The 15,787-nt window shown below is 48.3% G+C and overlaps 1 protein-coding gene across 2 annotated transcripts in view; it reads right to left on the bottom strand.

Annotated features, from left to right (window-relative positions):
• LOC146869462 (interferon-induced 35 kDa protein homolog) overlaps nt 1-15,787 on the bottom strand; it is a 205,280-nt gene that overhangs the window by 24,237 nt on the left and 165,256 nt on the right. The gene's annotated exons all lie outside the window — the stretch shown is intronic.

Below are 15,787 nucleotides of genomic sequence, written 5' to 3'. Positions count from 1 at the left end.
CAGTGACACTGCGCAAATTCTTAACGCGTTCGTTGCACACTATCGCGAGTTGTACACATCGACTAGGGCTGGGAGCTACACTTGCATGAATACCTAGAGGATGTGTCCCTGGGGTGGCTTAGCGATGCGCAAAGAGAGTTTCTGAGCTCCCCTTTTGAATTGGTCGGGCACGGCCGCCGGGCTAGATGGGATACCAATCGAATTCTATAAGACCTACATCGACTTTATGGCACCGGTCTTGAGGGAGGTGTATGAAGATGCTCTAGAGGTGGGCCATCTGCCCCCTTCGATGCGCATGGCCCTCATCACGTCACTCCTTAAACCCGGGAAAGCGGCGAATAAATGTGACTCCTACCGCCCCTTCTCATTGCTCAATTGCGATGTGAAAATCCTAGCTAAGATACTAGCTACTCGTATTAATCTACTACTCCCCAACCTGATATTACCCGACCAGGCTGGGTTTGTGCCTGGAAGGGCGACGTCCCATAACCCGTGCACGTTCTTTTCGATCCTAAATTCGGTGCATGACGACCAGCCAATGGCCGCCGTTTTCCTTGATGCCACGAAGGCATTTGACTCCCTAGAATGGGACTATGTATTCCAAGTGCTGGCGCGCATGGGGTTCCCAGGCATATTTATCTCATGGATCAAGCTATTATATACCGCTCCTACAGCCAAAGTACTGGTGAATGGCCAGCTTTCTGCTGCGTTCCCCATTACCAGAGGCACCAGACAGGGGTGCCCCCTGTCACCACTGCTGTTTGCTATAGCCATGGAGCCCCTGGCTGCAAAGTTGCGGCAACACCATAAAAAAAAAGCGTTGCGATGTTTCCAGAGGCAGATGTTAATATCTATGTACGCTGATGATATCATTCTCTATATACGTGAGCCTAGGGATAATCTCAATCCGATTCTCAGGGAATTTATCTGTTTTGGCAGGATTTCCGGAGTCCAGATCAACTGGAGCAAGTCTTGTTTGTTCCCCCTAACGGCCTCCACTGGGCGGTTTGGGCTGGACTACCCCCTCGCCTGGTGTGAAGGGGACTTTAAATATGTGGGCATACACATAGAGAAAAACAGGGAGGAGCTCCTGAGGGCTAATTATGGCACGACGATGACCCGCATTACGGACTGCATTGCTCGCTGGATCACTCTGCCCCTCTCCATGGCTGGCAGATCATCGTTGATTAAAATGGTAATATTGCCGCAGTTGCTGTACCTCTTCCTGAACATTCCCTTTTATCCGGGCGCCTTCTTTTTTCGGCAACTACGCACCGAGCTCAGTAGACTGGTTTGGGGCGGGAAGTCGCCCCGGCTCAAGTGGGAGATCCTCATTAAGCCGTACAATCAGGGCGGATTTGGCATCCCCAACTTTGAGCTGTATTATCGAGCAGCCCAGGCGCATTACGCTTATTTCTGGATACGACAACCTAGATACATGCCCCAACTTGCAGCCGAACACTGGCTGGCACACCCGATCCCTATAGAAGGCGCATTGTATATCCCGGTGCAGGGTAGAGATAAAACACCCACGACGGTGATTAGTACGGTGACTGCATGGAACCAACTGGCTACCACACTGGGGCTTGACTTGTTGTATGCGCCGCTTTTGCCCCTTGCTTACCACCCTAGTATGCCCTTGTTGCAGGAAGCGGGATTTCGGAAAGTACTTCACACTATACACGTATTGACGTGGGGGGACTTGTACCACAATGGTACATTCCGGTCCATGGACCACTTGTATGAAGGCATACAGCCTTCTCCCCTTGACGTTTTTCTGTACATCCGGCTTCGACAAGGGATAAGGGCGCTCACACCCAGCTTTCCACAGGAACCCCCGTATATGGCTCCGCTGCAACGCATCCTTCTTGACGAAGCCCCGGCCAAGCTAGTTTCCAAAATATACCGATCGGTGCACACGTTAATACCAGCGCCGCAGTTGGCAGCTAGGGAAAAGTGGGACCGGGAGTTACAGGCCCCGCTGACGGATAAACAGTGGGAATTATGCTTACTACAGACGGAACGCATCTCCTCCAGTAGTAGATTCAGAATCATAGATTACAAATAATTTCACAGATTATATTACACCCCTGCTAGACTACGCAGCTATCAGCTTCGAGAAAATGACAGGTGCGATAGATGCCAGGCTCCTGGGGCGGACTTTCTTCACCTAGCGTGGGCGTGCGAAGCGGTGCACCGCTATTGGTGCCAGGTGTTTGAAGCGCTCTCTAAAATGATCAACACAGTGGTGAAACCCTCCCCTCTCCTGGCTTTGCTGGGATATGTAGAGCCTATACAGGCGGCGCACCGCAAATTCATCGCGCTTGCCTTTTTGCTTGCTAAGAGAAGGGTTGCATGTCGTTGAGGCAGGGGCAGGGCCCCGAAGTTCAAGGACTGGGTGCGAGATCTTACATACTGCCAAGAACAGATCAGCACGTATTCTGAACTTATGCCGATAACGTCACGGACCACGGATATCTGAGCTCCGCTGCGATGCTATCTCTTGGCAGGGGAGGCTGCCGCGGACGACAGGTCGTCCGCATAGAGGTCTTCGCCTGACGCCCTCAGGGGCTCTGGAATGTGGGCTGCCTGGGTCCGTTGCCCTATGGGTATTGTTGGGTAGACACTGCACACTGAGGGTCTCCATTCGGATGTGATAATGTATGGTATTGGTGCGTGGGAAGATGAGTGAAGGGCCCCTCTGGGTCTGTAAGCACCACAGTGGCTTCTATGGGTGGGTAACTGCTTGATATGTTGCACTGTTTTGGTGGTAGTGTCCACACCGCCACTGCCTGGGTGGTCTTGCCTGTTTTCTTCTCCCTGCTTCCTATGTATTAACTGTGTTAGAAATGTGTACTCATTGTCGCACTTGTGATTGCAGCTGTATGTTCGCTTAAAAGTTCAAAAATAAAAGTTTTAAAAAAGAGTTTGTGAAAGTTTTGCGCGTCGAAAAAGTTTGAAATGGAAATTTCGAACCGGAGCGCAAAAGTTGCATCCAAACCCAATGGCGTAAAAAAACAATCTAAGGATGGGGTCGATGCCCCTGCGAAGGAATAGGCTACTTACCAGTATGCATCTGTTCTTGGCATGTAGAGCTGCAGAGCCACACACTAAGGATAAGATCGCCATCTGGTGTTGGGCTCGGATGATTGCAGGTTGTTGTTGTCTTCGGAAGAAGTCTTTGGTCACGAGATAGGTGACTCCTCCTCTGGACAACAGTGCGTATAGGCATCCACTCCATCCTCAGATTGTTTTTCGCCATGATGGGAAATGATGGAGTGTATAAGAAATAAAGAGAAAGGATGTCCATGTGTAGTGTCTAATTAAGACAATGCTGGAACAGATACAGGTCCCGGGGAGGCGGGTGGGCGTGTGTGGCTCTGCAGCTCTACATGCCAAGAACAGATGCATACTGGTAAGTAGCATATTCCGTTCGAGGCATATGAGCTGCAGATCACACACTAAGGATAGACTATATAGCAGTGTCTCCCCTAGCGGTGGTCACCTGTATCCGTTGCAGCAGTTTGAAATAGAGTTTTTAGGACAGCTTGGCCTACTGAAGCTTGTTGTTTGGATTGCACATCGACACAGTAGTGCTTAGTGAAGGTGTGTGTAGTAGACCATGTGGCTGCTTTGCAAATATCTTCTATGGGGATGTTCTCTAATAATGCCATAGAAGCCCCTATTTTACGCGTGGAGTGCGCCCTAGGGGGAACTGTAAGAGTACGTTTAGCTTTTTGGTAACATATTTGGATACATTTAACTATCCACCTGGCTATACCCGATTTGGAAATAGGGTTGCCCTTGTGTGGTGGAGCGAAAGCAACAAACAGTTGCTTGGTTTTTCGAAAAGGTTTGGTTCTGTCGATGTAATAAAGCAAGGCTCTTTTAACATCTAAGGTATGAAGTGCCCTCTCAGCTACTGAGTCTGGATTAGGGAAGAACACTGGCAGTTCTATTGACTGGTTTAGATGGAAAGAGGAGATGACTTTAGGGAGGAATTTTGGGTTTGTCCTAAGAACCACTTTGTAAAGATGTAGTCGTAGAAAGTGTTCTTCAAGAGTTAAGGCTTGTATTTCACTTACTCTTCGCAGGGATGTGATTGCGACAAGGAAAGCCACTTTCCATGTTAGGAACTGCAGTTCGCATTTGTGCATTGGTTCAAATGGGGGACCCATGAACAATATTAAGGTTCCACACTGGGGAAGGTGGTAATCTTGGAGGAATAATTCTTTTAAGACCTTCCATAAGATTGTATATACTGGTTTAGTAGTCTGAGGTCTAGTATGGGTCTTAAGGTCTTGTCCTTTTTGGGAATGAGGAAGTATAGAGAATATACTCCTGTGCCCTGATGTTGGAGTGGAACTGGTTCTATTGCGTGTTTTTGAAGCAAAGACTGAATTTCCTGTTTGAGGAGCGTGAGGTGGTGAGACGACATGGGACGGTGTTTGGGTGGTATGTTTGGGGTGGGGGGGGTGTATGAGTTCGAGGCAGTAGCCAGACTGGATAATTTGTCTTACCCACCTGTCTGTTGTGATGGAATTCCGGACAGGTAGGAACTGTTGGAGTCTTCCCCCGACCGGAGTGGAATGGTCTGGGGGGAGTGGTGGTAAGTCACTGTTTAGTGGCTGTAGAGGTGCGGGTGTTGTTGCCCCGCCCTCGGCCTTTGGTATTATTTCCACTGTAACCTCCTCTAAAGTATCCTCTGTTAGGGGATGTTTGACCTGATGTTTTGAAGGTGGAAGAGGTGTCTGTTCCCACATTTTTGGAGGCCCCTCTATAAAAGGAGCGACGAAAGGAGCCTCTGGCTTGAGGAGACTGTAATGCTCCCATTGATTTGGCAGTCTCATTATCTTTCTTCATTTTTTCTAATGCAGTGTCTACTGCGGGTCCGAATAGTTGCTCCTGATTAAAGGGTTGAGCAAGAATGGTGGTTTGTACTTCCGGCTTAAAGCCGGAGATGCGGAGCCATGCGTGGCGTCTAAGTAATACGCTTGTGTTGACTGCCCTAGAGGCGGTGTCCGCTGCGTCTAATGCACATTTGATTGAGGCATTTGATATTAGTTTGCCCTCTTGGATGAGGTAATTGGCCTGGGATTTGTATTGATCAGGCAGGTGTTGCAAAAGGTCCTCCAGTTGATCATAATGAGCCCTATCATAGCGAGCCAATAGGGCTTGTGTATTGGCAATACGCCAGTGGTTAGCAGCTTGTGCGGCAACCCTTTTGCCGGAAGCCTCCAAGAGTTTAGACTCTTTGTCTGGGGGCGGTGTGTCTCCGGTTGTTTGGGAGTTCGCCTGCTTTCTGGCATTTGACACGACTAAAGAGTCTAAGGGGAGTTGCGCTTTGATGTACGCAGGATCCTGTGGTGCTGGTCTGTATTTTTTTTCGATCCAGGGGTTAAGAACCCTGGCCCTAACAGGGTCTTTAAAAACCTCAGTGCCGTGCTTTATCACTCCCTTAATCATGGATAAAATGTGAACGGTTTTTTGCGACTGCTCAAAGGTGTCGAGGAGAAAATCTTCTTCTGGTGTGTCTGTGTGCATGGTGACGCCATGGAACAGTGCCGCCCTGTTTATGAGCTGACCAAACCCTAAATGGTCATCAGGAGGGGAGGGTTTTGAGGGGTATGGAGTGGGATCAGGCATGTCAGGCATAGGGTAAGCCCAGTCATCTATGGGTGCCGTGTCCGGGAGCGTAAAGGGATCATTAGGATCAGTGGGATCATTAAGGAAATCCGGGTCTCCCCCTCCCCCTAAATCATCATCATCCTGTGGAGGTGGTGTGTGAGAAGGAGATGGTAGAGGAGAAGGAGGTGGGGGCGGGGGGGATGGGATAGGAGGTAATATAGGAGAGGAAGGACGTATGGGTGAAGTGGCACAGTCCTTCTTCTTTAGAGGAGCCCGAGGAGGTGGTGTGTCCAGCTTCCTTTTTTTGTATGGCACCGCTGTTACATGTCCGGTTTTAGGATTGATGTAAATTCGTTTTTGCGTTGGATCTGGCCGAAAAAGTTCCTCAGTGTCCGAAGGTGGCTTTGGCGCCGACTTTTTCGGTTCCGATCTGGATTTTGTGAGATCGGCAGGTTCTTTAAGGAGTTTTTTCGGCACCGAGGATGTTTTTGGTGTCGAAGAGCTTTTCGGGTCCGATGGAGTTTTCGGTGCCGAAGAACCTTTCGGTGTCGAAGGACCTTTCGGTGCCGATGAACCTTTCGGTGCCGGTGGAGACCTTGGTGCCGAAGAACGTTTTGGTGCCGGTGGAGCCGTCGGTGCCGAGTGACGTTTCGGTGCCGATGGAGATTTCGGCCTTGGAGCCTGCTTCGGTGCCGGAGGTATTGTAGGCACAATAATATGAGGTTTGCTCGAGCCCGAGCCACCTGCAGGCTTACTTTTCTTCGGAGCCGGGCCCTGGGGCGGGGCTTCTGAAGATGATTTTGGGTCGCGACTGGGCCCAGCTGGCAGAGTCTTGACCAATGTCTTTTTTGGTGGGGTTGGGGTAGGGGAGCTGGTACTCACGCGCTGCCCCGGATCAGAATCGTCGGCCTCGGACACGATCTGGAGGTCTTCGGAATCGTCGTCAGGGACATCCTGGGCAAAGATGTCTTCTGGTTCCGGAACCGGTTTGGCCATGATATGGCGTCGAGCTCTTCGGTCCCGGATGGTTTTCTTCGAACGGAATGCGGCGCAGGCTGGACAGCTGGATTCGTTGTGGTCTGGTGAGAGGCACAAATTACAGACCTCGTGGTGATCACTGTGGGGGAATTTTGCTCCACATTGGGGGCATTTTTTAAAGAGTGTTCTTTCCATCAGCCGCGTCCGGAGCCGGTCCGATGGTATTTCGACGTCGAGTAATAAAGTTTTGAGAGTTGTTGTAATTGCTAGAAGTTTTCTGCTTAAGCGGAAAAAAGTTCATCCGAACCCAATGGCGGAAAAAAACAATCTGAGGATGGAGTGGATGCCCATGCGCACTGTTGTCCAGAGGAGGAGTCACCTATCTCGTGACCAAAGACTTCTTCCGAAGACAACAACAACCTGCAATCATCCGAGCCCAACACCAGAGGGCGATCTTATCCTTAGTGTGTGATCTGCAGCTTATATGCCTCGAACCTATCGTTCAAGGGAGGAGTCACCTATCTCGTGACTACAAAGACTTCTTCCAAGACAACAAGAAGGTGCAAGCATCCGAGCCCAACACCAGATGGCGATCTAATGCAAGTGTGTGATCTGCAGCTCATATGGCTCGAACAGTACATTCGGTCAGAAGGTTTGGTAAGAAATTACAAGGTAAATCCATCTTACAGGTATAAGTACAACAAATTCAGCCCAGCGGTACTTCACTAGCTCATGTGTATGCGTGTTTAATGGGCCTAGGTGAGTATGTTGGTTTGTGAGTATCTCTAGCTGATCACCCGCTAGATCGACACATACCAATGGAGTTAAGAATACTAAATCTATGCTTCTCCATAAATATCTGCCTTTGGGCTACTGTGGTAAATTGATATTCTCGCTATAATATTTTTCAAAGACTATATTTAAAGCATGGTTGGTCTTACCAGCAAAATGAACTGAAAAGTACGGACAGAGATTTATGCCTCTTCCTGAGTTGTACTTTTCAGTTTTTTTCCTGTTCACTAAGACTCCCAGAAGTGTGCCTGTAAACCTGTGCGGTACGCAGGTTTCCAGGAGTACATCTGAGAATGTTGGTGTGAATATTTTGTGATGACCTGTATATCGATTGTGCCTATAGCAGAGAGCTTAACACAGGGGAAACGCAGCATCCTATGCAAAACACACTTTTTTCTCGATGGATACAATAATTTTCCCTGTAGAGAAAGCCCTTCGCCATGCACTCCCCATGAATCTGAGAGTGATCCATTGCACTTCACTTCCTTGGAACCTGTAATGCAGCACGTTTCAGTTTGGGGACTGGTAATAATACGTACTCTACCGGGATCCCTGGAGGTAGCTAAGGTGAAGGGAGGAGGTAAGCGCAAAAGAGACACGTTCAAGGTCTCCAATTCTTCACCCTCATTTGCCCACTTCTGCCAGCTCTTCATCTCTGTATTAATGTACAAATAGCTTTACAAGCTGTCAGGGCCAAATACAGCCACCAAGAACGAATATGCTACTTACCAGTATGCATCTGTTCTTGGCATGTAGGGCTGCTGACATTCATATCTGTGCATAGATCGCCGCCTAGTGTTGGGTCCGGATGATTGCACATTGTTGTCCTGGAAGAGTCTTCGAAGTATCACGAGATAGGTGGCTCCTCCCCTGGACTACAGTGCGCATGGGCATCCTCTCCATTCTCAGATTGTTTTTCGCCATTGTGGCAGTGATGGAGTAGATACAGTAAGAGATGACCATGCCATACAGTAATTCTGAGTGCTGCAGCCGCTACAGGCGCCGGGGAGGAGGGTGGGCGATATGAATGTCAGCAGCCCTACATGCCAAGAACAGATGCATACTGGTAAGTAGCATATTCGGTTCGAGGCATGTGGGCTGCTGAATTCATATCTGTGCATAGATTAGATAGCAGTCCCTCCATTAGCGGCGGCTGCCCGTGCCAGCTGCAGCAGTCTGAAAAAGAGTTTTGAGAACAGCCTGTCCTACAGCTGCCTGCTGTTGTGAGTGTACATCTACACAGTAGTGTTTGGTAAATGTATGTATAGTGGACCATGTGGCTGCTTTACATATTGCCTCTAAAGGAATGTTCCCTAGGAAAGCCATGGACGCCCCTAACTTTCGTGTTGAGTGGGCTCTGGGAGGAATAGTTAATGTGCGTTTAGCTTTGACATAGCAAATTTGAATACATTTAACTATCCATCTGGCTATCCCCGCTTTGGAAATGGCGTTGCCCTTGTGTTTTGGAGAAAAAGCAACGAACAGTTGTTTTGTTTTCCTAAATTCTTTTGGTCTGTCTATGTAGTACATGAGGGCCCTGTTTACATCTAGTGTATGGAGCATCCTTTCTGCGACAGATTCAGGATTTGGAAAGAAAACAGGCAGTTCAATGGTTTGATTTATGTGGAACTGCGTTATTACTTTAGGCATGAATGTGGGGTTCGTACGTAGAACAACTATGGGGCATATGCATCAACATTAGCATTTGCGATTCCTTATTAGCGAAAAATAAGGAATCGCTAATAAGGAATAGCAAAAGGCTATGCATGTAGGAATCGCTATTCAAATAGCGATTCCTTAACATTCCTTATTACCGAATCGGTAATACCGAATCGGTAATAAGGAATACCTACCCATTCATTCCTATGGGCTTGGAGGCCCATAGGAATGAATGTAAAGCCATTCTGTATTAGCGATTCGGTATTACCGAATCGCTAATAGCTGGAGCACTTTCAAGGGTGCCAGGGTGTCAAAAGGACACCCTGTTGCACCCCTGAAAATGATATGTGCACATATGTTGCACACACACATGCTCTAAGGGCATGTGTGTGCGCAACATGACACTTTGAAAAATGCACAAAAGTGCATTTTTCAAAGTTTTTGCAAATTACCATGCAGTTCATCTTCATGGTAATTTGCTCCCCTTATTAGCGAAATCGCTAATTTTTTAACTTTGATGCATTGCATTTAAGGAATCTCACTTTGGGATTCCTTAAATGCAATCGCTATTTAAGGAATCGGTATTTAAGGAATCCCTATTTAAAGAATCGCTATTTAAGGATTCCTTAAATGCCGATTTCTGCTTTTGGGTTGATGCATTGGGATTGGGTATTTTTTACTTAATACCGGGAGCTAATAAGGAATCGGTATTTTACCGACTGGATTTTGGCTTGATGCATAAGGGTGTTTGTTTGCGTGAACCGGTATGAATGGCTCTTGAATGGTTAGTGCCTGGAGTTCACTAACTCTTCTTAAGGAAGTGATAGCCACTAAGAAAGCTACTTTCCAGGTGAGGAATTGAAGCTCACATGAATGCAGAGGTTCAAAAGGTGGACCCATTAATCTGGTGAGGACCACATTCAGGTTCCACACTGGTGCTGGTGGGTGTCGTGGAGGAATCACTCTTTTGAGTCCCTCTAAAAAGGCTTTGACGGCAGGCACTCTGAATAGGGAGAGGTGCTGCCTGTTCTGAAGATAGGCCGCTATCGCAGTTAGATGTATACGTATGGAGCTGTATGCCAGATTGCATTGGTATAAGTGTAATAGGTAACAGATGATGTTTTGAATGGATGCATCCAGTGGATTAATGTTATTGTTCTTGCAGTAAATGACAAATCTTTTCCATTTAGCCGCATAACAAGCTCTGGTTGTGTGTCTCCTGGCCTCCTTGATGATATTCATACATTCAGGAGGCAGGTTCAGGTAGCCAAACTCTAAGACTTCAGGAGCCAGATCGCTAGGTTCAGCTGTTGCGGATCTGGGTGCTGAATTTCGCCATGGTTCTGCGTTAAAAGTGTGGGTGTTAGCCGCAGCCTTTGATGCGGCACCACGGAAAGTTCTAGAAACGTGGTGTACCATGGCTGGCGTGCCCACGTTGGAGCAACTAGGATGAGTGTCATCGAGTGTTGCCTCAGTTTGTGTGCCACTAGCGGTATTAATGGCGCTGGGGGAAAAGCGTACGCAAATCTGCCTGACCAGTTCATCCATATCGCATTGCCCTGCGATTGTGGATGTGGGAACCTGGCGGCAAAGCTTTGGCATTTTGCGTTTTCCTTTGTGGCGAATAGGTCTATCTCTGGATGACCCCACTGCTGAAAGTATGGTTGGAGTACTGATGGATGTAGCTCCCACTTGTGTATTTGGTGGCTGTGTCTGCTGAGCAGATCCGCCATCTGGTTGTCTTTGCCCGGGAGGTGTTCCGCCATGAGGAACATGTTCCTCTGAATGGCCCACTTCCACATGCTCTGAGCCAGATGAGACAACTGTGGAGAGTGTGTTCCTCCCTGCTTCCGTATGTAGTACATGGCAGTCATGTTGTCCGTCCGCATCAACACGATCTTGTTGCACAAGTGTACTTTGAATACCTTCATTGCCAGGAAGATTGCCATCAGTTCCAGAAGGTTGATGTGCATCCTCTTTTGCTGTGTCGTCCATAGTCCCTGCACTGTGTAATGGAGTACATGAGCTTCCCATCCCTGGAGAGAGGCGTCCGCCGTCAGTATTATTTGTGGAACAGGCTCTTGGAACGGTCGGCCCTTGCAAAGGTTTTGTGGATTCCACCAATGCAGAGAGTTGTATGCCCGACCGCTCACCAACACTAGGTCCTTTAACTGTCCTTGAGCCTGATTCCATTGACGTGCCAAACACTCCTGAAGCGGGCGCATATGTAGTCTCGCGTGCGGGACTATGAAGATGCAGGAGGCCATCATGCCTATTAACTGCATGAACACTCGCGCTGGAAGGGAGTGTTGAGGTCTGAATTTTTTTTATCAGCAGTTGTATGCTGTTGATCCTGACTAAATTTGGTTGAGCTTTGGCTGCTAGAGTGTCTATGGTGGCGCCGAGGTACTGCCGTACGTGGGCGGGTTGAAGATGTGATTTTGAATAATTGAGTGAGAATCCCAGACTGTGAAGAAGGTGAATGGTGTGGGACATGTGGCTGGCACACTGCTGGGCTGACTTTGCCTGAACAAGCCAGTCGTCCAGGTAAGGGAAGACGTGAATGTGCTGTCTCCGTAAGTGTGCAGCCACCGTTGCCAGGCACTTGGTAAAGACCCTGGGCGCTGTTGTTACTCCGAAGGGGAGGACTTTGAACTGGTAATGTTGATCCTGAATAGTGAACCTGAGATATTTCCTGCGTGATGGGTGTATGGGTATGTGGAAATACGCATCCTTTAAGTCTAGTGTTGCTAGGAAGTCTCCCTGACTGAGTAACGGTAGAACCTGCTGGAGGGTGAGCATATGAAAATGCTCTGACAGAATGTATTGGTTGAGAGGTCTTAGGTCCAGTATAGGTCTCAGAGACCCGTCCTTTTTTGGGATTAAGAAGTACAGAGAGTACACCCCTGACCCTTGTTGTTCTACAGGCACGAGCTCTATGGCTCCTTTTTGCAGCATACTTAGTACTTCCCACTGCAATAACATCAAGTGCTCTGTGGACATAGGACGGTGTCTTGGTGGTATGTTGGGTGGATTGGAAGTTAATTCTAGACAATAACCGTACTGGACAATGTCTGTGACCCACCTGTCTGTGGTGATGGATTTCCAGACCGGCAGGAACTGTTGTAGTCTCCCCCCGACCGGTGTTATGTGGTCGGGGGGCAGTGACAAGACGTCACTGTTTGTTATTGGCGGAGGACCTGGTGTTGTTGTTTCCTTTGCCTCTGCCTTTGGTGCTGGATCCACGGTATCCACCCCTATTGTTCTTATTATAGGTACTCTGGGAACCTCCTTTATTGTACTGCTGCTGGGACCCCTGACCTCTAGCTGCTCCTGTATTTCTGGGGCGACGAAAAGAGCCACTCCGAAACTGCTGCGATTGTAGAGCCCCCATAGATTTTGCAGTTTCAGTGTCCTTTTTAATCTTTTCCAGTGTAGTATCAACCTCGGGGCCAAATAAAAAGTCTGGGTTGACTGGTTGATTCAAGATATTTTGAATCTCAGGTTTGAAACCTGATATTCTCAGCCATGCGTGCCTCCTCAACATCACACTAGTGTTGATTGCCCTTGCTGCAGTGTCAGCTGCATCTAGTGTGCATTTGATGGACACATTTGTAATGAGTTGTCCCTCTCTGATGAGGAGCTCCGCTCCATCTTTGTATTCATCTGGTAGGTGTTCTATCAGTGTTTCTAGAGTATCATAGTGGGACCTGTCGTATCTGGCTAGGAGTGCCTGGGTGTTGGCAATGCGCCAGATGTTTGCTGCTTGTGCTGCCACTCTCTTTCCCGATGTTTCAAGCACTTTGGACTCCTTGTCTGAAGGAGGAGCATCACCCGTAGTCTGCGAGTTTGCTCTTTTGCGAGCATTAGAAACTACCATGGAGTCCAATGGCAATTGACCCTTAATGTACATTGGGTCTCCCGGGGCTGGTCTGTATTTTTTTTCTATTCTAGGGTTTAATACCCGCGCTCTGGTTGTCTCCTTAAAGATGTCTTTAGCATGTTTAATAACCCCTTTTAGCATTGGTAGAGTCTTGACCGTTCTTTCCGATGTTGAGAACGTGTCCACCAAGAAGTCCTCTTCCACGGAGTCAGAATGAAGTTCCACTCCGTGATTGGCAGCTGCTCTTTCAATGAGGGCGTTAAAAGCAGCGGCATCTTCAGCGGGAGATGGTTTGATATTATAAACATGAGAGTCCGGAGCATTTTGTGTGTCTCCTGGGTCAGTAGGGTCTCCCCATGCTTGAGCCTGGTCCTGCTGTTGGTCATCAGGGTCATCATCCATAGGATAAGTGGTATCCTCATAACAGCCATATCCTGCATCCGCCTCCGAGTGTGTGGGGGAAAAGTATTGTGGTTCCTGGTGATAAGTTTGGTAAGGTTCCACAAGCAGTGGTGTGGAACCTGACGCCATTTTCTTTTTGAGTGGAATCTTGTATGACTCCAAAGTGTTTACAGGGACAATTTTGCGCTTGCCGAACAGCAGTCTACCAGTGTCTACGTCGATAAACTGCTCCTGGGAGTCTTCGACATCCGTTCTTGCAATCGACGTGGTTTTTGGGTGCTCGATACTCTTCCGAAGTTCGAACATTTTAGGTGTTCCCGGTGGTGGCAATCCAAACGTGATCGGTGCCGGCATGGAGGGAGCTTTGGCGACCTTGTTTGGGTCGGGGCCTTGTTTTGGTTCGAGAGTGGCCCGTTCCCTGATGCGCTGTAGGGACTCCGATACCTGCTTTATCATGGATGGTGACGGTGCTTTCGATCCGACAGGCTCTTTGGAGACAGGCCTCGACGTGTCCTCCGGTTTCTTTCCTGTCTTAGGGGCTTCGATCCGAAGCTTTGTATTGACGCTCCGTTGAGCGGGTATGGTCGCAGTTTCGGCACTCCTAGGTGTTGATGTAGTCGGATCGACCGCCTTGACCTTGGTCTTCGGCGCCCCATCCTTCGGCGCCATAGGCCGCTGCGTCGTCTCGGGACCGAGGGCTTTCGGTTGTTTCTCGGTGCCTAAGTCCTGTTTTGGTTTTTCGGTACCGAAGGCCTTCTGAGGGTGTTCGGCTCCGATGTCCTTCTTTTGTGTTGACGGATTGGAAGGTTTCGATGCCGTCGATCCGACCAGGACCAGTTGCACTTTCAGTTTCGATTTTGCGGGTGCATCTTTCGGTTTCGCGGGATCGACTCCAGTCTTTTTAGACATTTCTGGCTCCTTTACAATGTTCGAAGCCGGGCCTTCAGGCGGGGCTGTAGAACGATCCGACCGATCTTGGGTAAGGCCCGCAGGCGAACCCTCGACCTGAGCCTTATGGAGACTATGTCCCTCGGCCTCCGCATCGACGGATTGGCCTAGCTCCTCGCTTGAGCTATCTTTCTCGGCCCCAAGGGCCTCATTGTCGTCTCCTACCTCGTCGATGACTTCTTCTTCCTCGAAGATCTCCTCATCGTCATCGTCATAGTGGGAGTCATGCTCCGAAGCAGGGTCCGATTCTATTTCTTCGACGCTCTCGACATCTTCATCCTCGGTACCGAATATGTGAACCGGAGTAGGCGCCGACTTGTTGGCCTCCAAACGGGCCGCTCGTCGATTCCGAAGTGTCTTCTTGGACCGGAACCGGGCGCAGGCCATACACTTGGTTTCATCATGATCCGGTGATAAACATTTGTTACACACCGGGTGGACATCGACGTGTGGATATTTAGCATGACATAGAGGACATTGTGATGTCCCTTCTCCTGTTCCATGAGTTCTGGGTTCTATAGAACATAGAACCTAGAACTCAGCTTGTACTTGTGGTCAGTTATCCTGATGGAGCTGATGGATGGGGTGTTAATAATAAACCTCTGATATAACCCAATGCGTGTTCCTGTGGTTTTATCCTGAATATTACACTGGCGACGATTGAGGAGCAATACGAAGAAAGAAACACCTCAACATCAAGCTGGAATCATTTGTTGTGACAGTTCAAGGTTACTTCGTTGAAAAAATGTCGTAAAAAAAAGAGAAATAAAAGGTGGAAGTTTGCGATAAAAAGAACGCGGGTGAAATGAACTTGGAAGGTACTGTAAATTCATTTTCATTCATTACGTGATTTTGAAAGGAAGAAAGGAAGCAAACAGTCTTATGGAAGTATCGCGTTACATGAAGTTGATTTAATGAAAGTGCACTTTACATGATAGTGCGAGGAAGATTAAATCAGCGTGATTGTGAATATCGTGAAGAATTGTGCTGGAAATTAAAAGATTCGTTCTCTGTTAAACACAGTCAGGTTCGCATCCCCTCCGGCGGCAATTAAAAAAAAAAATAGAGAAGATTAATTACGCTTCTCCGGCGGCTGACTCACCCTTTAATGGATGTGAAGGGGGGTTTGACTGGGAAGTCTGTTTGTTGATTTAGCGTCGTCATGTTCCTGTTACCAGCGTGTGTTTTCTTGAAGCAAGGAAATCGTTGGGAGCAACGTTACTGAGGAGAGTTAATCGGAAACAGGAGCTCTTCTCTCTTTCATTGTCGACTTTGTCTGATGACGTATTGGAACTCTGCAGAGGGTGTTGGCAATTCCTGTGAGTCATCAGTCATGTGTTCTATCAGCTAGGTGACGTCGTGGACTTGGATTAGAGAGCTGCCAAGTCTGTGTTTAGAACACTTTTAAGAAGCTTGGCTGCGCGAAGTATAATTCATTTGTAAAGAAATAATAACGCTGTGGGTGTGTTGTTATTTCAGGCAACATTACAAGTGCTG

Source organism: Triturus cristatus, chromosome 1_1 (assembly GCF_964204655.1).
Source record: "Triturus cristatus chromosome 1_1, aTriCri1.1, whole genome shotgun sequence".
Taxonomy (NCBI): domain Eukaryota; kingdom Metazoa; phylum Chordata; class Amphibia; order Caudata; family Salamandridae; genus Triturus; species Triturus cristatus.
This window is presented reverse-complemented; position numbering and strand designations above follow the sequence as displayed.